The sequence below is a fragment of the Drosophila mojavensis genome, unplaced genomic scaffold (genome assembly GCF_018153725.1).
Source record: "Drosophila mojavensis isolate 15081-1352.22 unplaced genomic scaffold, ASM1815372v1 contig_277, whole genome shotgun sequence".
Lineage (NCBI taxonomy): Eukaryota > Metazoa > Arthropoda > Insecta > Diptera > Drosophilidae > Drosophila > Drosophila mojavensis.
Window position 1 is genome coordinate 1032837 of NW_025318822.1, and position 21601 is coordinate 1054437.

Consider the following 21601-nt stretch of genomic DNA (forward strand, 5'->3'; position numbering starts at 1 on the left):
AGAAAAAATAATTATAATTGCTCAATAATATTTTCAGCATCATCAACCCTCTGGTATGGGGTCTATACATATATACATGAATATTACCATACATATTTATGTCAACTATAAATTGATAAAGAAAATTATGTGCAGTTGAACATTGCAATGCATTGAAAATAATTAAAAAATTAAATGGACAAACTAAGCGAAGTTGTTTATATGATTTGAAATCAAACAATCGAAAGCATTTTCATGATCGACTGTGATTGACAGTCCAGCAAGTGTCATAATATAGCCGCCGCTATAACATGATTATGTTTATTGGCCGACTCTGGCTTAGCCATAATGGTGCTCATTAAATGCCGTTATAAGTCCCCTTACCACCATAAACCAATGTCGCTCAATTGCCCAATTGCTCGACAGACAGTCATGTAGAGAGAGACAGACACATACACACACACATACACACACACATTCACACTCGATTACCCCAAAGACACTCCAATTCGTTATGGACTGGAATGCAGTGAGAGAGTTTAGCTGCATTTTTGTTCCTTTTCTTCTTCTTGCCTTTGGGCCAGTGCTGTGGACGTTGGCCAAAGTCAAATGACCAAAACGTCGTCAACATCGACGCCTTCTGCCAACAACCAGCGAGCCGAGGGATGGAACGGAACGGCACGGTATGGAACGGAACAGCCGCCGCGTGTTTGGCATGGCTTATTAAAACGCAAACGGCTTTTTACGATGCGCAATAAATTGGCGCTGCTTGGCGATACTTGGCCGTGTATGCAAAAGGTGCTTCAAACAAACAAGTCAAAGCTGCAGCAGCAACAGCAACAGCAACAACAACAACAGCAACAACAACGGCAACACGAGGCGAACGCTTATGGCTTAAATTAATAAAATAAGCTTTGTCAGACAATTTACAACGCGTCTTCAGCGAGCAGATTACGAGCACGCGGACACGATCCAAAGATCGGGCCAGGCCAGGCCAGACCAGGCTGGACAGAGTCGATGCAGAGACACAGTTACTGCTGTTGCTGTTGCTGCTGCCTGTCTGTCTGCCTTGGTTCTGGCCAGTTAGATGAGCGCACGAGTGTCAGGGGCCTGGGCCAGGGGGATGACAGGTGGTTGGCTGTGGTGTTTGTTCGTTAATTAGCGAACATATTTCGTATAATCGGTGTCATATTAGTTATAAATTGGATAAAAGCGCAAAACGACAACTTAATTAATTTTAAATTCCAATTTATAAGCAACAAAACCAAAACCAAAACCTAAACCAAGAAAAAGAAATACAAATGCAGCTTGTTGTCGTCCGTTGTCCGTTGTCCGTTGTCGATGATGGTGCCGCTGATAACGATTATGGAAGCGCGACCGAGTGACCGGCTAATCATGGGCAGCTCGCCCTCGACTTTTGCATAGAAATGCGCAGCAATAAGCCAGGCAGACAAACTGCAGCCAGTTGCCGCATACCAGGGCCCTGGCCTGTTGCCTCATGCCTGTTGCCTGTTGCCTGTTGCCTGTCGAGGCTCTCTCGGCTCGATTTGGATGCCCGGCCACAGCTTCATTTAAATTTTTGCAGCCTTTTGCCCATTTGCCCAGGTCCAATTCCGAGAATCCACTGTAGTTGTTGCCGTTTCCCTTTGCCTTTACTGTTGCTGTTGTTGCTGCTGCTGTCTTTGTTGTTGTTGTTGTTCTTGTTGCTGCTTCTGCTTTCGCTACAATTCGATTAGGCCACGTCTTGGGCCACGTCCGCTGTTGATATATTGCGGCGATCAGCAGTGATGATCATTTTGTTCGCCAGATTGCGTTTCGATCAGCATCAACTGTAAATTATCTTATAACTTAATTCATTAATAAATTTATGAATTGCCCGTTGTAAATTGTTGAAATTTATTGGCCCCAGTTGTGACATTGAATGGCCACAGTTCGAGTCCACAATCCGCTGGGCCCCTTCGATATTGCATTGTCTATGGACTATGATAAATTTGTGTTGTGGGCAGAGACAGCGGAACCTTAACGTTTCCCTCTCTCTTCCTCTCTCTCTCCCTCTCTGTCCCTCTCTCTTTTTGTTGCTTTCGTAAATAGTTATAAATTGCTCGATCATTTGTCAGGCACTTTTTAAATGTCTCTTTCGATTATGTCTCGCTATCTCTGTCTCTGTCTCTCTCTCGCTGTCTCTGTCTATGCCTCTATTATTGAGATGCTTTAATTAATGTGGCATTTAAGATTTTCAGATTTTCTTAATAAATTTTGATAAATTTCAATAATTAAGTCATCTTCATCTCAATGAGCCGCGAATTGAAGAAATATTCCAAACAACTTCATTGAATGAATACTTTTTTTTCGAATACAATGCCTATCGATCGGTTATGAATGAGACATTTTCTCTGGGGTAAGCGTCTTACGAAAGTTATAGCTTAGCTCAACCCACTATCAAACGTTTTACATTATGTTTCTTGCATTAATCATTTATCTAGCACTTTGGGAAAAAAAGTCAGCTAACAACGGAAATGTTGAATGAAATAAAATTTATGCTCAATAGGAAAAAGTTGAACAAATAAATCGTAACCTTGCCAATTTTTGTTTGATAATATTATAGCTAAATTTAGAATATAATTATTCAGTTTAATAGCTTAAATCACAAATAGCTAAAAATAGTATATAATTATTTAAAATTATCACTTAAGTCCCTTAAAAAAATTAACTAAAAATGGAAATGTTGAATGAATGGTGAAATTTATGATTAATAGAAAAGCGTTTATGCACAATTGAAATTTCGAAATTTCTTTTTATTGATAAAAATATAATTATTTAGTATAATCGCAGTTTAATGATGTTGATAATGCTTAAGATTGCCGCCTCTATACCATAAATAAGTGTTGAAGTTGGGTCAAGGAGATAAAAAACATGCTGATCCTTTTAAGCTCTATTAACATTCTTTTGAAATTCTGCTAGACATCAGAGCGCTCGAAATATATTATGAAAGAGGCAAAATTGTTTGATTCTTGCGGACTGATAAGTTGAGGACTCGAATCGCTGACAGCTTGAATCGCAGATTCATTGAAAGAGAGAGTGAGAGACAGAGAGAGCGAGAGAGAGGGAGTGAGTGAGGTACAGACAGAGATGAAGAGCTTTTAAAGCGTTTGCCGCATTAATTTTGCTAATCCTGTTGCGCTTTTACCCAGGAAGAAGATGATGATGATGCTGATGATGATGGCCATGGCCATGGCTGAAGCAGACACTGAGGGATATGCTGAGACAGCAGCGTTCAGCGTTCAGTGTTCAGCGTGCAGCTCAATGGTCATGCCGACTGATTTTATATGGTTATATTTCTGACTTTTGACAGGAACAAGGCTCGTTTGTCGCCACGGCGGCAAAGTGTTGTTGCCGTTGCCATTCCCAAGGAATGTCAGCCCGATGTTGTTGTCAAATTAACACACAATGCGCCAGCTAATACATTATACAATATGCGACCCAGCCGCTGGCCACATTTCCCAGAAGTTATAGACACTTTTTGCGCGGCCAATGAGAGCCCCACATATCAAGTTAAGCATAGCAACAAATGTACATATATCAACTGTATATATATATCACGCTTCCTCTCCTTCTCCCTCTCCCTCTCTGGCTGGCATCGTAAATAATATCAATCGTGTAAGTAGCTGCCAGCACTTAAGAACAATTCGGTTAATCACTTAATTTATGCGAATGCTACAAATCGCAACCTTGTTGCATGCCACGACAGGGCAAGGCAGGGCAAGGCACGGCAAGGGCTGGGGGCAAGCTGCTAATCCTTTGGTTAGATGTAGAGTATATATATGTGTGTGTTTGTGTGCGTGGTTGGGGGACCTTGGCTAATAAACGATCATTTAATAAGCGCTTTAATGCCAAATTTACGATCGTTTTATTTGCATAAATTACCAAAGTTGCCAACTGTATGCACATTAATTTCCCAACTAAATTGCCAATAAAATATTATTTATGTTGTATGCGAAAAATTGCTGAATGCCGGCACAACAACCAAATGAGACGACTCTATAGGCAGGGATCACTGTGAGTCGCAGGCAGCGAACTTTATGAGCTTCGCTTGGCCTCTCGCCTGCTAATAGAGCCATAAAACTCGAGCCACTCGACTCTGATATCGGGGAGTGCTAAATTGGTTGTTCTAGATAGGACAGAAACAAATTGGGCTTTGTACACGATAACGTGACGAGCCCTAATTGAAATTGTAATATTCTCTAAAAAAAAGTAGATCCACTATAAATAGGGCAAGTGTGCTGCCAAATAGACAGTTCCTTCTTGGAAATGATTACGATTGTCAAGTTTAGTATTGTGCTTGTGGTCGGTATAGAGAGAAATTCAAATCCTGTCGGAGCTAATACTCTCATGTCTTTCTAGCTCGTGGCACAGCTGCTGACTGGCACAGCTGCGGAGGCTGCAGTGGGCGAGTTGCTGGGATTAGTTGGCAATGTGGGCAGCACGCTGTTGGAGCCGGTTGTCTGCCTGCAGCAGTCGGCGTTAACTGTCCTTCAACAGGTGCTGGGCGATCTTGGACTCGGTTCATTGGCCACACAGGTGGCAAATCTGCTGACACCGTTATTCGATCAAATTAACGGTCTGCTTACACAAATTTTGGCTGCCCTCTAAATGCTGCTCAAAATATGAATAAATTATAAGAAGGCAAGCTGAGCATAAGTTGAGTTGGTTGATATTACTATACATCTAAAGGGGGGATGGCGTGGATGAGTGGGGTGTGAGATTTTATTTATACTTTATAGGAATTCCGCCATATTGCTTCTATATATACGCGGAAAGATGGCTGCATCAATCGGATACATCTTCAACAAACTAAAAAAAAAATTCATTCACTCGTCTTTTGTATTCCTCAAAAAGTATCCACAAAAAAAAAAAAAAATCACCCAGCCACACTTTAATGTCGATGCTCACATGAGAAAGTATAATCATTTTGACAGAATTTACTCGGAAACCTCATCAAGCGACTTCCTAGACGTGCCACTTGCTATTGCCACTTGGTCGCAGGATAAAGTGAGCTGTAGTTCAGTTTTGATTATCTGTGTGTGTGTGTTTTATTTTATGTGTGCTCTGGCGATGCAAAGCGATAAGGCCGACATCGGGCTGCGCTTTAACGAGCACATAATCGTAAAAAACATGTCCAGTTCAGATTCAAAGATCCCAAAGACAAGAAGCTGCAACAAGTGACATTCGGTGGACAACTGGAGCGAGCAGCCATAAAGCATATTAGTTTAATGTTCCGCAGTTAGTTCATTAAAAACTCGACCCGATTCTCTTTAATTGTCGTCGCTCCGTCTAAGAACCGGCTCAGAGTTAAAGGGCGTACCGCCGCCGTCCGTTGGGCCTAGAGCGCGCTGTCGTAGGCTTAGTTAGTTTGAAATTTGGCAAGAAATTTGCCGACCTTAGAATGGGATGGGGATGGAGATGAAGATGGAGATGGGGATATATATGTATATGTCGATGTGGAGCGCTGTGTGGTCTGTGCTGTCTAACACTGATCTCATGTCCATCGGACGGCCAATTTGCGCTGGAAATGTGTGCCACATGACAAGCAATTAAGCCCGGACCCGGCCAGTGTCAGAGTGCGTACGTGCCCTGTGCCCAGGCCGGTGGGGTACAGTGAACCCGCGCGAAAGCTATAAATTTATGACAAATTTTCAAAAGAAATGAACGCACTGCGTGTGGCTCACCATTCGCACTGTTGTCCAGCTTGGAGCTTGGAGTTTGGAGACGTGGCGGCACTTAACACCACGCATCATTTTAATTATTTATTTGGTCATAAAACAGTCGAAGCTGGAGGAGGCGGCTGCCTGGCTGGCTGGCCGTTTTGGGCTGCTCAACTTTCGGCACAGTTTTCGCCGTTGTTTCGCTTGTGCTGCAAATCGTTAAATTTAACAAATTGCCAACGATTTTTATCGCGCCCGGCCCTGGAACATCCATAGATTGTGAATGCTTTTATTTCTTATATATTTTTTTGTGTCTTTCTTTTTTTGACTGCCCAACAAATTTATTTATGAGCAGTGCAAACATATTTCAGCTTTTGTTGCTCTTCCCAGTCAGCGACCATAACGCATAATTGGTCCTCGAGTTATGAGTTGAGTGGAGTAACTAAATGAATCACGTACTCCAAGCGGTCGTGCGATTCAAATCATTTTAATTAAACCAACAGCTAAAGCTCAAATTTATGAGAGCTATCAAATGACAATGCATAAGATCGATTAATTAATTTCAAAATAACAATGCACAATCTATATAAATATTGTATGAAAAATAAAACTAACACTTCTCACACAAAGTTCGTTTCCTAAGTCTTTTGAATTTCCAGGTCATTTGGCACACTTTTACTTGATCTGGCATTTAGCTAATTGAACAACTTCGCATTAGGCACTGCGCAACGATCTTAAAGCGTTTGGCTTAATGCCTTATTAAAAAACCTAATTAAAGCGTAAAAATTTTTATTTTAATAATTTCGAAGCTGAAGTCTCGGCTAATCGTTTCGCTAGCTATACATATGCAATGACTGCAACAACAACAACAACAACGTCTGCTCGCTGAGCAAATAAAACTTGTTAGACGCCTCTTGGCTATGCGAGGAACAACTACAACTACAACTGCTACAACGACAACTACAACAGCCATACGCAGTGGCAACAACAACAAGAACAGCCAAATACGAGTACTCATATGTTAACTGAGAAATAACCTGTAATTATAATAATTATCTGTAAATTATATGGCGCATTTACAATTGCACACGATTTCATGAGCTTGTCATAAAAATTTAAAACAGTTAACTTGGCTTCTTTTTATCTCTGCCAGCCAGCCGCCATATTTCACTTGTGCGAGGAGCAGCTCGGCGAATAGCTGCACTCACCAACCAACATTTCCTTGGCTACTTGACTTTGCTAAATTCCACTGTAGAAAATTTATGTTGATATTTATTTAATATTATTATTTACCTAAGAATATTAATTAATTTAATATTACCTTATATAATATTGTTTTATTTATTTATTTTATTTTTTATTTTTGTACAATTTTAATATTTTATATATTTATTTAATGAGTAGAGCTAAAGTATTTAATGGAATTAAAGCAAAGGAGTTACTTATCAGATTATACTTTATTGTTATATTAAGAATAACGGAAATTGGAATTTTAATATATATAACTAAGTATAATATAAATACAAAAAAAAAAAACTTTAACAAATAATAAATTGCAGGAAAAACTGCATATATTGACTTAGAATAAGGAAATAAGAGCCAAGTTATCAGCTAAATTTATACTCAAATATTTATTCGATGTAACCATAACCTAATTTAATTTAATTATAAAAAAATACATATATTCAGTTTGTAATAATTTAATTTAATTAAATAAGCTTTACTTCAGAATTAATTTAATAATTTTGTTCAAATAAATATTAAACATTATTCATAAATTACATTTTTATATATACAAATATATAATTTTTTATATATAAAATATAAATATAAACATTATTCATAAATTACATTTTTATATATACAAATATATATGTATATTTATTTAATATTATATTAGTTTTTATTTAATTTTATTTAGAGGTGAGTTAGCTAATAAAGTTATTAGAGTATTTATATTTTAATCATTATAGTTTGTTATTAAATTTAAATATCCATGAATTTAATTTATAAATGCAGTGTGATCATAATCATTAGCTATGCAAACCAGTTGAGAACTGTGAGTATGCCTGTACACTTATTTAAGCAATTTGATGCGTATGTATACCCCATTTATGGCAGTGTATGCACTCCGTGCCGTGTGTTTTTGTAATGGATTATAATCACACAGTTGCAGTTTATACAATCGGACATTAAAAACGTGGTCATAGCTCCATTTGGACGAAAATGAAATCAAATCTCTTTCGTATGTGAAACTGTCGCACACTTCTGGCCCATCCGGTTAGCGGCTAGTGGAGGCCGAAGTTACGCTGCTGGAGCTGGGCCTGTGACAGTGACTTGGGGACTGGGGCTGGGGCTGGGGCTGGGGCCGTGGCCGGGGCTGAGGTTGTAGCCAAGTTGAGCACTCGCTAGATCACTCGATTCCCCATAATTGAAACGGGTTTGCCACAAGTGAGCATGTTTTTTGTGTAATTCGACGTCGTCGTCATCGCCATGGACGATGTTTCGCAGTTGAGTGTCGGTTATAAAGTAATTAGCCTCAATTTAACGTTTATACTCGGTTGATTATGATTATGTTAATTATATTATTTTATGCGACAGTTTGGCGGACGTCATCCGCTTACAGTGAAAACCAGACGAACGCAATTCCAGTTTGCCTGACACCGATGAACTCGAAAGTGTGACATACGACCATTAATTACGACTTTTGTAGTTAGCCAGCCAGGCTAGCTAGCTAGCTAGCTTGCCAACACCACAGAAATGCCAAAAGACCGTTGCCAAATGATGAGCTGGCAGTCAATTGGCCCCGAGGTACGCGTAGGCGCGCGATGTGCAGTCCAGCCAGTGCTGTCATGGGAACTGCAGCCATTTGCTGCACAGGCCGCACATAAATAAGGCGGACAACTCGCATGCAGAACAAAAGGAGCTGCTGCAGAGGCAGCTACTGGGCAGAGTCAGAGAGAGCTGAATTCGTACAGGTGAGCAAAAGTCGACACTTTTGCCAAGTTTGCTTATAATTGAAGTGCGATTTCTGGCAAAGATTGTCTCGCATTTTCATTAATCAAGCAGCAAGTTTGTTGCCTAAGTCTTTCGTTGGCTGACTGGCTGAGTGGTTGGCTGCTTGCCTAATGGCTTTCTATTAAAAACTACTTTTATTAATTAAGCAAACAACATAATTTTCTTGTAAATTGCTGCATCAGCGCCAAATCATGGCAGCTGCAGTCGGCGCTGCCGTCGGCCACGCTAATTATACCAAAGCATCTGCATGAGCGGATAACTAAGCGAAGCCCCTGGAAACCAAACTGAGGCCCCGTCGACGTCAGACACCTGATGCTGTTGCTGTTGCTATAGCTGCTGCTGCTGCTGGTGCTGCTGCTCTTGGTGAAGCTCAACGTTAAAATTAAAACACGATAAATGAGTTTAATAATGGCGGCAATTAAACGGCTACACGGCTGCACCACGCACCAAGCACCACGCACCACGCTCCAAGCTGCGCACTCTGCTGAGGCTGGGATAACAGCTTTGGCATCAGCATCGGCATCGGCATCGGCATCAGCATCAGCATCAGCGTCTCAATTACCGCTGCTCTGCATGGCGCTTCACGGTTGAGAAATTCGACGCCACTTTCAAAAACGCATCACTCAAATGTTGTAAGGCGTTGAGGCTTGTTATGTGCCCACAGTCGTTACAGATATCCAAAACAAGTAGAAGGAGAATTGAGCAGCTGTATCTGTATCTCTATCTGTATCTATGTCAGTGTCTGTGTTTGTATCTGTATCTGTTTCTGTGTCTGTTTCTATACGGTTGCTGCATGTACACGTTGTGCTTGGGAAACCAAGCGCGCTCGAAAACTCATCAGCAATTTATTAAAACTCATCAATACTCATCAAAATGCCTCCGCTATAGAACCTCAACTCCAACTCCAACTTCTCCGATTCGAACACGAAGCCCAAAATGAATGCCTGCGGTTAATTTAGCGCAGTTCAATGCGAGTTCGGCTAACAACAAAATTGAAATATGTTTGAATATCTTTATTTTATTTTCGTCTTGCGCTACCCAAACTATTGAGCATTTGGGCATTTGTGTTTGGCCAAGCATTTTGTTACCACTTATGCTAGAAACAGTAAGAATAATATAAATAGCTTGTCCTTATTAATTGGGTTAGCCTTAAAAAAAAAAAAATAATTTAATATATTTAAACATTTTATTTATTTCTAAAGAAAGTTCATACTTGTAGCAGCTATGCACAAGAAAAATTGATGTCCGATAAAAGGGGGGAACTCACGACAGTGTATAATATAATGTTTCTAATTAAACTATGGGGTAGACTATGATATTATTACTATACTGCTTCGGTTTGGACGGATAATACAAAATATCACAAATTGAAAATAACAAATGAAGCGAATCAAATTACTATAGACTATATATATATATATATATTATCTGCCCTGATACAATTTTACCATTCCATTCTATAACAAAAGCAAATATTAGGCTAGTAGACGATAAGCTAAATTTTTAATATAAGTTTAAGTGTTTATTTTTTCATTAAAAAAATATTCATAAAATAATATTATTTATTTGCAGCTCAGATTTGCTTCGTCTACTTCCAACTGCTTTGGTCGCTTGTTAGTCATTTGTCTGCATTTGCAGCTCATTTGTTTGCTTGGCTTGTTCAGAGTGCGCCGAACAAAATGTTTTGCATATGTCAGAGAGACGCATAGTCCGAGTCAGTGTCCAGCGCCGCATGCCCATCAATCTGGGGCATCAATTTGGGAAATGCATCAAAGTTGGCAGCCCGAACAGCTTGATTAGTTGTACGGCTCACAGGCAGCAACAACAGCAACAGCAACAGTAACAGCTACTACAACAAGAACAACAACAACATTCGTTGCATGTGGCTCATTAGTTTGGTGCCGCTGAGGAGGCTGTGAAATTGGGAATCGTCTGGTGTCTACATCAAAATTAAGTTTTAATAATTGGCTCACATTTATATGCTGGCTTAATTTGATTGTGCCGTCGAATGTTTTCGACTGCGATCAATTAATCATAGCTCGTTGATTGTTCTTCTTTCAGCTCTGCTCTGGGCAGTGGGCGTGCCGGTCCTAATGAAGTTGTGCCCACAGCTCTCCTACAGTCCCAGGAGCGAATGATGCCAACTCGTTAAGCGGCTGTTAATTTCAAATTTCAATTGTTAGCTTTCGCCAATTACCCGAACGTAAACGTTTTGATTTTCTTTTTATTTTTGTTTATTTTTTGTGTGTATATCAAGACAATATGTGTGCCAAGCAGATTGTGAGCCTGGCCAGACCTTTTGTCGCCGTCCCGCAATGAAGTTCACGTCCTGTGCAGCAGCTCCAGCTCGCTGGCTGGGATAATGCTAATCAGTGTCATCGCATCAGCGGCAAAAGTGTTTGGATATTTGTTTAATGAAAGCGAAACGCAAGCAGTCACAGACACATACACAGACACAGGTACAGCCACAGCTCCCTTGGCCTCCTATCGTGCTGCAAAAATCAAGTCATTGGCTTTGGAGCTCGCTCGTCCGACGCGTCCTATTCCCGGGCTGTTTCGTTGGCATGCATTCGTTGCGCAATTAATTAAGTTGAGCATTTTTAAATGTGTTCGCTGCTTGCTGGCTTTTGCGGGTCGGGTGTTACCATTTTAATGCCCAGCGCAGTTCACAGTTCCACAAAGCCAACAGCAACAACAACAACATCTTGAACAAGTTCTTTAACATGTCTAATTAGTTGTTGGACCCTGGACGATGCTGCTCTTGCTGCTGCGTGCGATAAAAAAAATGCATGGCACTCATTTAGTGTTTTCTTAAGCTGAGACATAAATTTGCAAGCAGTTAAAAGGGTCTGAGCTGGCCAAGCGATGTGATTGCTTTTCGCGTATTTTGCTGACCAGATAAAAGACACATCATGGAGCTGCCTGTGATCTCATTTTGGAGCCTATGCTGATCGTACGGGACAGGCCAAATGTGACAGCAGAAGATTTCAGTTATATAATGCATATAGACCCAATGATCTGTAAGTTTATATCTACATTTTGATAGGCACTTTAGAGTAATTTTGCTACAATCATATTTATTGGCAAATTTACTAATTGTTTAGTTAAAGACAGATTGCAAACATAACATAAATTAATACAAATAATAAAATACATAAATATTTTTAAGGCACTTGATTATTTATATAGCTATATTACGATTATTATATTAAATTGCAAAGCTGGGCTTAACAGAGAGTCATATATTTACTTACAATATATTGAGTTTGTTTGTTTTGTTTTAGTTATACAAAATCACGGAAATAATTTGATTTCTTGCATTCATTTTATCATAATTTTTTTTTTATTTATTTATTTTTATTTTTTGAAGAAATATTAGATAAGCAATCTTTAATTATAAATTCCCTAAATGGACTTCTTAAATTTTTAATTGTTAAAATATGCTTCTAAACGAAATTCTTTTGTTCTTCTTTAACTTCTTCGTCTTTAATTTAATTTTTAGGCTGAATTTTATATAAATTATTCAACTTTTTATTAATTTTATAGTTTTATTAAAAATAAAATAGGAAATGAATTTTTAGACTTATGTTTCTCGGACAAGAATAATTTTTATTATTTATATTAGCTTTAGGGAATTAAGAAAACTAAACTCATTTAACTCATTTGAAGATACACTGAACTCCGTGCAGAGCTGACATTCCTATTAGTTGATGCTTCTTTTACACATACATACGTGACGTATAATACACACACACAATCATGCATACAGCACGCGCTCTGCTTGATTCGCATTTTGTGCTTTATTTTTGGCAATTAATTGTTGAATAACTTGTTGTGAGGGAATGAAAATTGTCGATCTCGATTAGGATATTCAGATGTGTGTATTTCTTGGAGCATTAGCCTCTTCTGTTTGAAGTACGTTTTTTTCTGCTAATCTTTGAGGAAGTGGGGGAGGCACGTACTCAAAGTCCAATTATTAGCAATTTATGTATTTATCACAGGAAACCAGATATTACATTTTAAATATCTAAATTGCAAACATAGCATCGTCTGCTGTACAGTTGATAGCATTTGTGTTAACGAATCACAAATTACGATTATGGAATGCGGACTACGGATTGCGAACTGATATGCTATATCGATGCTGTTCGTGAACATACATACATGTAGGTATGTAATATGCATATCTGTATGTGCATATATGGGATCGGTCATGCCTCCTTCTGCCACTTAAATACACTTTCAACTCTCATTTTCAATGAAATTAGATAATAAACTATTCAATATACTTTTACTATACTTTACATTACATTTAATATAATATTTAAAATAAATAATATTTCATCTATATCTAAAATAATATTAAATATAAAAATAACATAAAGTTTATTATAATTCTAATCTAACTAACTTCAACGAACTTCAATTTAATCGAGCATTAAGTAAATAAATATAAACATATAAAATATCGACATATAAGTGGAAAACAATAATTTAAGTAACTGTACTAACTTAATGTATATCATTATTACAAATTTATTATTTGGTAATTATTTCGACTAATTGACTTCTTTATTTTAGTAGACAAACAGTTTTCTAAGAAGTTGGCATTGCCTTATGTAGCCAAGGTTCTGATATTAGCAATTTTAAATATTTTTAAGTACGCTTAAATACAAGTGTTTATTTAAGACAATTAAACGAATTCAAGTGAATAACTAAAAATTATATTTTGTGTGTGTTTTGTGCTAATTGGAATTTAATCGCTGTGGCTCTGCTGCTGCACCTTAACACAGGCGCATTCAGTTGCAGATGGAGATGCAGATGGAGGAGCAGCTTCTGTAGGCAGGTCAAGTCGGGGTTTTGGCAATGTGTTTAGGTTAATAATCGTGTGGCTGTGGCTAATGCGAGTGCAAAGCCATGCATATGCCGTGTCTAGCCACTTGGTGGAACAGTTGGCCGCGTTGGCAGCTCCCAGAATCCGCGAGGTGCGTGTTCCGTCTCTGGCTCTATGTCATTTTAATGGCTGGCGCTGTAAATGACCAATGGGGCCTAAACTGGTTGCAGCAGCTGCGGCCACTCAAAATGCGTGCAAATTGCACCACCAAAGACACGAGAGACAGCCACAGCATGGCTTGGCATGGCTTGGCTTGACTTAGCTTGGCTTGGCCTGGCCTGCTGTCCGCTCGGTAGCCGGCTGGGCTGACAGCGAGCTGGCCAATGGCCAACGGCCAGCGGGACCAGTTCGTTTTTCGCTGTAATTAATCATGCTGCATAAATTAATGTAGCCAGCAGTTAATTAACTTAAGTTTATTTGCCCAGCATTTGCAGGCTGCTGATGAGCCAAGCAGGCCATTTGCCGGAATTACGGGCCATAAACCAAAATCGATGGAACTACAATCAAAACTCACACCTATTGAAAACAACAGCAACAGGCCGAAGCCGAAGTCGAAGTCGAAGTCGAAATGTGCTAATGAGCGATGCATTGTGGCAGCTGCTATTGTGATTTGAGCCGCGGCATTTACAACTTCTGATTGCAACTGCCAGGTGCATTGCCCATTTGCCGTGTAACTCTTTGCTTGGTCTATGGGGAATGCGACCCCATAATTTGGTCGATTGTCAGCCACAACTTCGTCGACTTCGACTTCGACTCCGACTCCGACTCCGACTTCAGTTCAGCCTGTTGGCTGCACCCACTAATTATTTTAAATTAGTTGCCCAACGCGACGTCGCTTTACAACTCTTGCCTCGATTTATTGGCCATGTTGGGGGTTGGAGTTTTGCGATTCTAGCTGCGACACGCCCACATGCCTTTTGCAAACGCCTCTCCACTGTTTGGCCGGCGACAAAGCGGCATGGCTTTTAACATGAGCTCGCTGCATTTCGTGGGGGCGTGCCGGCGCCCACATCACAAGGCTTATTGATTTTGATATAGCTCATCGGGGCAGGTTGTGTGCAATCGGGGTCAAAGGTTAATTGGCTAATTGATCGCACAGGTTGTTCGACGATACCGAGCTTGAACTTTGCAACTTGGGCGCCAAGTGCTGGCATTGAGGGAAAGTGGGCTAGAGAGGGTGTCCAATATTATTTGGTGGGTATTAAAAGTGAAATGAGCACAGCAGGATAATTGTTTTGAGAGAGCGAGCATCTAGAGAGCGCCTAGGCAGAGGGGCATTCCTGTTCTGACAGCTTTAACTTTAAGTTCAATTAAAGTGTCACTGTTATTACTTATAATTACTTGTTTATTATGCATTCATGTTGCAAGCTTATTTTGAATATATGGCTCAGTTAGGTCGATATCTGATATCATCAAATTTCGGGTATTTAATTTCATGATGTGATTAGAATTAGCACATTTACCTAGCACGTTTCCTTATAATGCAAATATAATATATAAGGCAATTCAAAGCACTCTGCGTTCCATCAAATTAGTTTAGGAATAAAATAAAATTTTAGGTGTCTTTTATTCAAAATTTAATCTTGTATTACTTTATAAAATATCAGCTAATATGATCATTTTGCTTACATTAACATTCAAATGAGATTTGAAAGATGTAAACAACAAAGTATCTATTCCTTAAAAAACCCTGAGCTCTTAGACCAAATATCGATTAGTCTAATCGATCAATTGCATTGCATGCAATAAATAACTTGGACAAGTGTTTCAGGCCGACTCAACTCACACGCTATAGGCATGATTCACATTTCTAAAGTGCCCGCTAACAGCGGCTAATCATCATCATCATTACTCAAGGGCCAAGGTAAAGGAAATTTCAATTTTGCTTTAATTATTATTTATAAGAGAGCGAAATATGAAATGCTGCAGTGAGTGCCACTCCTTGAGCTACATTAATTCGAGGGGGGGCGGGGCGAAACAGCGCATTAGGTATTCGTCAAAGTCATGAGCTGCACACCCATACGGGATCATCGGTTCGCTTTGGCTTATGCTCTATTGGCCTCTTGCAGACCCGGACCACCCCGGCCCGGACAGACAGAAAAAAAATCCGGGGAGGGGAAAAACCACTCAAGAGATAAATAAAAGAAATACTTAAACCAAAACTAATTTGGAGAGGTCGGCGCCCAATTTCTTGCAGGCGCCTTTTAATATAAATCGTTTGCCATTCGTCTTGTGTCATTAATTTATAAATATATATAACTAAGGCTGATTCCACAAAAGCTCAACGTTGGCCAGTCACTCACCAAAGCCGCGCAGCTCAGCGCAGCGCCTTGCGTGCGCATTGGGGGCGTGGCTGGATGGACGCCAAATGGGCGCTCATTAATTTCCAGAAAATGAGTTTTCAAATAAAGCCGAAAGCTATTAAATTGAATTCGTCTGTGCTCTCGACTTGGCGTGCTCAAATTTTGCCCTCTAATTAATGTGCATTGCCAAGAGATGTCGGGAAATGCACGCGCCACTAAAAACTTTCCACACGAGCTGCTAAATTCTATTTGCTTAAAATGCCCTTAAACCATACTATATATACAATTATAATTTGTAACGATGTCAGCCCAACAATTCATTAATAACCCTACAGAATAATAGTTTAGCATTCAGACATACAGCTTACTAAATAAGCAATTAATTAAACTATTTATATGGTGGATAAATTTGTTATTAATAGTGAAGGTATAGAAGAAAGCCAAATCAAATGGCGAAAAGCTCCTAAAGCACATTAAAGTATTAAATGTCTTTGCAGCTGATTAAATACGTAATTAATTTGAATATGAATATATTAGGCAAATATGATTAAGTTTTATTTTTGTCATTAAAATTATAGTAAAATTAAAAAAAATATATTATTTTTAATTAAGGGAAGACTCATCAACATTCTACTTACAAATTATTGCTAACATAATAATCATAAATAATAATAAAAAAATAAAGAAAATTAATTTAGGCAAAGTAGACAGGATAAGATAATAATTGTTTAAATTATTAACTTTATAAATCAGTTGAGAGCAGCCTTTAAATGCTTATTATGAAGCCCTCTAATGTGATGTTGGCTAGCATACATGCATACATTGTTTATAGAATAAAATCTTTAAGGTAATTCTTGAACATTTTTCTTGTGATATATTTTTGAAAAAAAAAAGAAAATAAAAGCTAACTCATACATACAAATATCGTTGACAAAAAATACGTTAAAGCTTATTAAGACTGTATTTAAATAGCTTTAAAATTTAATCCAAACCAAAACAAGACAACATTGTTTTGAAGGATGTTTGCATATTAAAAAAAATAAAAATAAAATAAAAATAAAAACATTATTGAATTTGTACTACATTTGTATATAATAATTTTGTTTTGCGAGAGAAGTCTTTTAACAAACCATTTCATAATTTAATATAAAATCAAACGCTTTTAGCAGATGTGTCAGTTGATTGGGCTATGCTAGTTTATTGTATTAAAATTGTCTTGCGGCATTCCGTTTGCATAGACAGCTCTGGGGCTACCCCTGATGTGTAGAGTACATAGATATTACAATTTTGCGTATTCAGTGTAAATTACAATTTTGCAGTCATCCTTGACAGACGGATAGACGACTACTGCTTAGAGCTGCACATGCAACTCCTTCTTGTGCCATGCGAACGAGTATGAAAATGGCTGCTGTACCGCAGCGATCGCATTCCTTGTGGCCAAGCCGTCCAGCTTTCTCCTGGTGCACACACTTCATTTGGGCGCAGTTTGATCTGTGTGTTATTTATGGCTGCTGCAAATTAACTTTTCCTCCTGGCTGTCATGGAATCCAATTTGCCAATTGACGCCCGAACGCATTTGCTGGGCATTTTGGGTCTAGCCTGGCCTGGCCCGGCTCGGGCTGGGCCCAAAAAGTAGTTAAAGCTGGCGACTTGGCGGCGCTCTGCTCATTTCAATTGAATTTATGTGCCGCCAAGAGGCGCCACAAAAATGCAACTAGCCCGTTGGCTCATACATACATAGGTGCCAAGAGCTTGGGAGTCCGAGAGTCCGGGAGTCCGAGAGTCTTCGACCGTGTCTGTCTGCTGATTTATGGCCCAAGCGGAGTCTCCTTAGTGAATTGTGTCAGAAGAATTGGTATTGAACGTATTTGCACTCGTACTCGCACTCGCATTCACACTCCAAGCTGTAGTTGCAGTTCGGCTTCTTTATTAATCGACGGCAGCGCCAATCGACCGCCCACGTTGCGGGCTGGCTCGTAAAATGTGCCAAATGAAGTTTAAACTGCAATTCCGTTTGCATTTGGCTGCCTCCGCATTAGCTACCGCCTCCTGCCATACAAATGGCTGCTAAATAGCAAAAGTCAACAGCAACAACAACAACTAAAAAACAGCAAGCGGCAAAAAATAAAAAACAAAATAAAATAAAACAACAAGAGGCCAACTACCGGGACGCCTACGCTGTCGCCGGCACGTCCGCTGCACTGCAGCATGTGTCAGCCCATCAGGCCGTCCCCCCCTCAATGCCCATGCCCATTGCCGTAGTCATTCCCACTTGAGCTGCTGTTGTCAAATTTGCGCTGCCTGCAGCACTAATGACGCCCTTAATATGCTCCAAGTGCCTGCCTGCCGCTTGCCTGGGCACTGGGCCGGTTCAGAGTTGTTGGCGGTGCGGCTGTTGACTTGGCTGATAGCCATTTCACACTACCTGCCCTTTGCTCCCTCTCACTCTCTCTCTCTCATTCTCATTTGCGCAAATTTGTTTTCAAAGTCGTCGCCGTCGTTGTAGACACGCCAAAATCAAACGAAATACTTTGTCGGCTTTGCAAACATATTTAGCCAAACATTTCAGTTTCTTTGCCCTAACTTGTTTTCAGAAAAAGTTACTTATTGGATACTCTGTTATATGCAGAAAATATATACCAGAGAGACGATTTCAATTGGCAATAGTAATAGATATAAAGGGTTCTTTAGAAACGCATAAAACTTAAAATTTGTATAAAATATTTATCAACTCGACTTTAAGCTAAGATTATTAAGGATTATAAAATAATGCAAATAATAAAATATTTAACTTTTGAGTAATGGGTCTAAATAATTATTTTAATTCGAAGATTTAATTGTCATTGCCAAAAAACCCGATTCACAAAGAAAAATGAAAAACTTGATATAGATATAGAAAATGTTTATACTGCTAGATTGTCAACAATTTATAAGAAACAGAAACTAGTCTCATGCAATGAGTCGAAATAAATAAATAACAAATTATTCTTTCAATAGAGAAAATATCATGATTTAAAGAAGAGGTCGAGATGAAGCTAGGGTTTTATAAAATATAAAAGTTAAAGGTTTTTCTATACAAGACTTATCAAGAGTTTTCTTGCGAGATTTTAAAGTTAAAATTTAAGGAACTTAAGACCCACGATTAATAAAGATCTTCTGAACACATATAATATATAATATGAATTTTAATAATTTTCTTCTGTTTCTATGAGCTGATGTAAGTAATTGTATAATAAATTTACTAAAAATATGTGCCTAAGAAACGTAACTCCCTGAAGTCAGTAATATACATTCAACATTTTCCTTGAGCTATATTTAAAAATAAAATCCAATTCACTTTTCTAGCATTGAGATTCCATTGCTTGCTTGCTTGAATTGGAGCTGCGTCAGTCAGCTGAGTTTCTGTCAAATGTTGATTATTCGGTATGTAGATGTACATATGTAAATAGAATAGCAAGCTAGCGACAGCGACAGCGGCGTTGGCGTGTACGTACCGAGGATGTGTGTATATGCACTTATTGTAATAATAGTAAACCCTTCCGTTCGGCGAAGCCACCTGGACTCACCTGCTCCACGCTGTTGGTCATGCCACTTGCAGTAGACAACTTCATTGTCTGTTCTGGCTTCTGTTGGGTGTTTTGCCTAAATGCCCATAAATTTCGCAACCTATCCACACACACACACACACATACACATAGAGCCATTGGGAAACGCCTCTCCCATACAGACGCCGACACACATACACACGCTCTAATAGCAATTAAGTAATTCTCACATCGTTTATGCAAAATACGAGAATAGTTTTATGCAGTCGACCCCACAGACCACTTCGAGTACCTGTTTGCCACCCAGTTCCTAGTGCTTGCTCGCGTGCAACCTCAACACCCTTTGCTTGTACTCAAGTGGCCCATAAATTGTTGGCCAAGTTTCCACGGAGCACGCCCACTTTTCGTTGCGCTGCTTTGACAACGGCAATTACCTTGAACTTTCGTCTGGTTCAGTACACAGCTCTGGTCTTGGATCCGTATCGGGGGCGATTCAGTGGAAGCTCTCTCAAATCAAAAAAAAAAAAAAACAAAAACGAAATTTATTTTTATTGTACTTTGGGTTAGCTGCCGGGCACGAGTCGCTGGCATTTCCACAATTCCTTCTTGCTCACTCGCTCACCACTATCGCCATCTCGCTCTGCCCGTCTGTCTGTCTGTCTGCCGTTTCGCCGGTTTTTGTCAGTTTAATTTTTTGGTTTACTTCACGTTGCAGTTTAAATGACGCCAAATTGCTGGGCCATTAGCTGCCTGCTCCATATGCATATTGCGGCAGTCGGCCGGCGCCCCCGGGGCACTCAATCCTTATTTATATATAGTAGTAAATAATTTTGATAGTCAATCGTTTGCATTTTAATATCAATTTCGCATGTATTGCTCGGCCATGGATGTCTGCTGGGCATCCAATCAATTCGTCGTTCCATCACCGACTGACGTTTATTTTTTGGCCGCTTTATGAGACCGTAATTCGTAATTCGAAATACGTAATTGTTGATTGCATTTTTACTGTCAACGTTTGGCACACAGCCTACCCAAATGGCTCGGAAAAGGGGTACGGACCACAACAACCATCAACCATCAACAACAACTCAATAAGGGCGCTTGTTAGCATTTGGAAAGTCATCGAAATGTTGACTGTTTGCTCGTTGGCAGCTGATCGATATTTATTATGGTCTCGTTAACGTTTGCGGATTATTGAATAGAGAAAGGGTGCCAGGCTGCCAGCTAATAGCAAATTGCTTACTTTGCCTTAGTAAAAACTAACCGGATCGAGTTGGTTTATCTTATATATTAATTATCTGCAATTGTGCTCAAACTTCAGCCTGTTCTGTTAATTCAAATCCTTTGCTGAACTTTTTATACCCTGAACCCATTTTCAATGGGAAATCAGGGTATAATGGTTTTGTTAAAGGTATGTAACAGGCAGAAGGAGGCGTGGCAGACCCCACAAAGTATATATATTCTTGATCCGGGCGACGAGCTGAGTCGATTTGGCCCTGTCCGTCTGTCTGTCCGTCCGTTCGTCCGTATGTATGAACGCGTCGATCTCATTTGGTTACGCCCTGAAAGTTTCATTAAGATTGTACGTCTAAAAATTAAATTATTCAACAAATAAATTCTTATAATGTTGCCCACACTACAGCGCAGCCCAAGCGCAGTCGCTGCTTACTGCGCAGTTAGCAGAGCGCGTTCTAATACGTGCGTGTGTATGTATGTGTGTCGAAAAGAAGTGCAGACTGATTAGAATATCAGATTAAAGGGTTCAGGGTATATCCTAGTCGAGCAGTCTCGACTAGAGTCTTCTTACTTGTTCAATATAATTTTCCTTTAGTTTAGCAGAATAGTAAATCATTTTCATAAACTACTCATTTAGAGCAGGTAAAACCGGCGATAGTACCATCGATAGTAGCGATGGAAATTCAATTTTGCGATAGTTCAAAGGATCTCGTTCGATGTCGATATATCGTTTCACTTAGTGGTCAAACTATGTAACCATCACAAGTATCGATTGCTGAAATCATCGAGTAGAGTGAAACCATCGAAAGGAGATTTCATCGCTGATTTCGCAGCTCTAACTCACTTTCTACTTTCCGTTCAAATTGAAAGCTGCAAGAAATATTTACTCATATTCAGACTCAATCTCAAGTCTGGTCTTTGCTA

General features: G+C 39.3%; 1 long non-coding RNA gene across 1 annotated transcript; it reads left to right on the forward strand.

The window, feature by feature from the left end:
- The first annotated feature begins 7640 nt into the window (after positions 1-7640).
- On the forward strand, positions 7641-11821 carry LOC116804881. Its single transcript, XR_004364902.2, has 3 exons — positions 7641-8210; positions 8283-8659; positions 10272-11821. It is a non-coding gene; the product is annotated as an uncharacterized LOC116804881 (long non-coding RNA).
- Positions 11822-21601: the final 9780 nt, after the last annotated feature.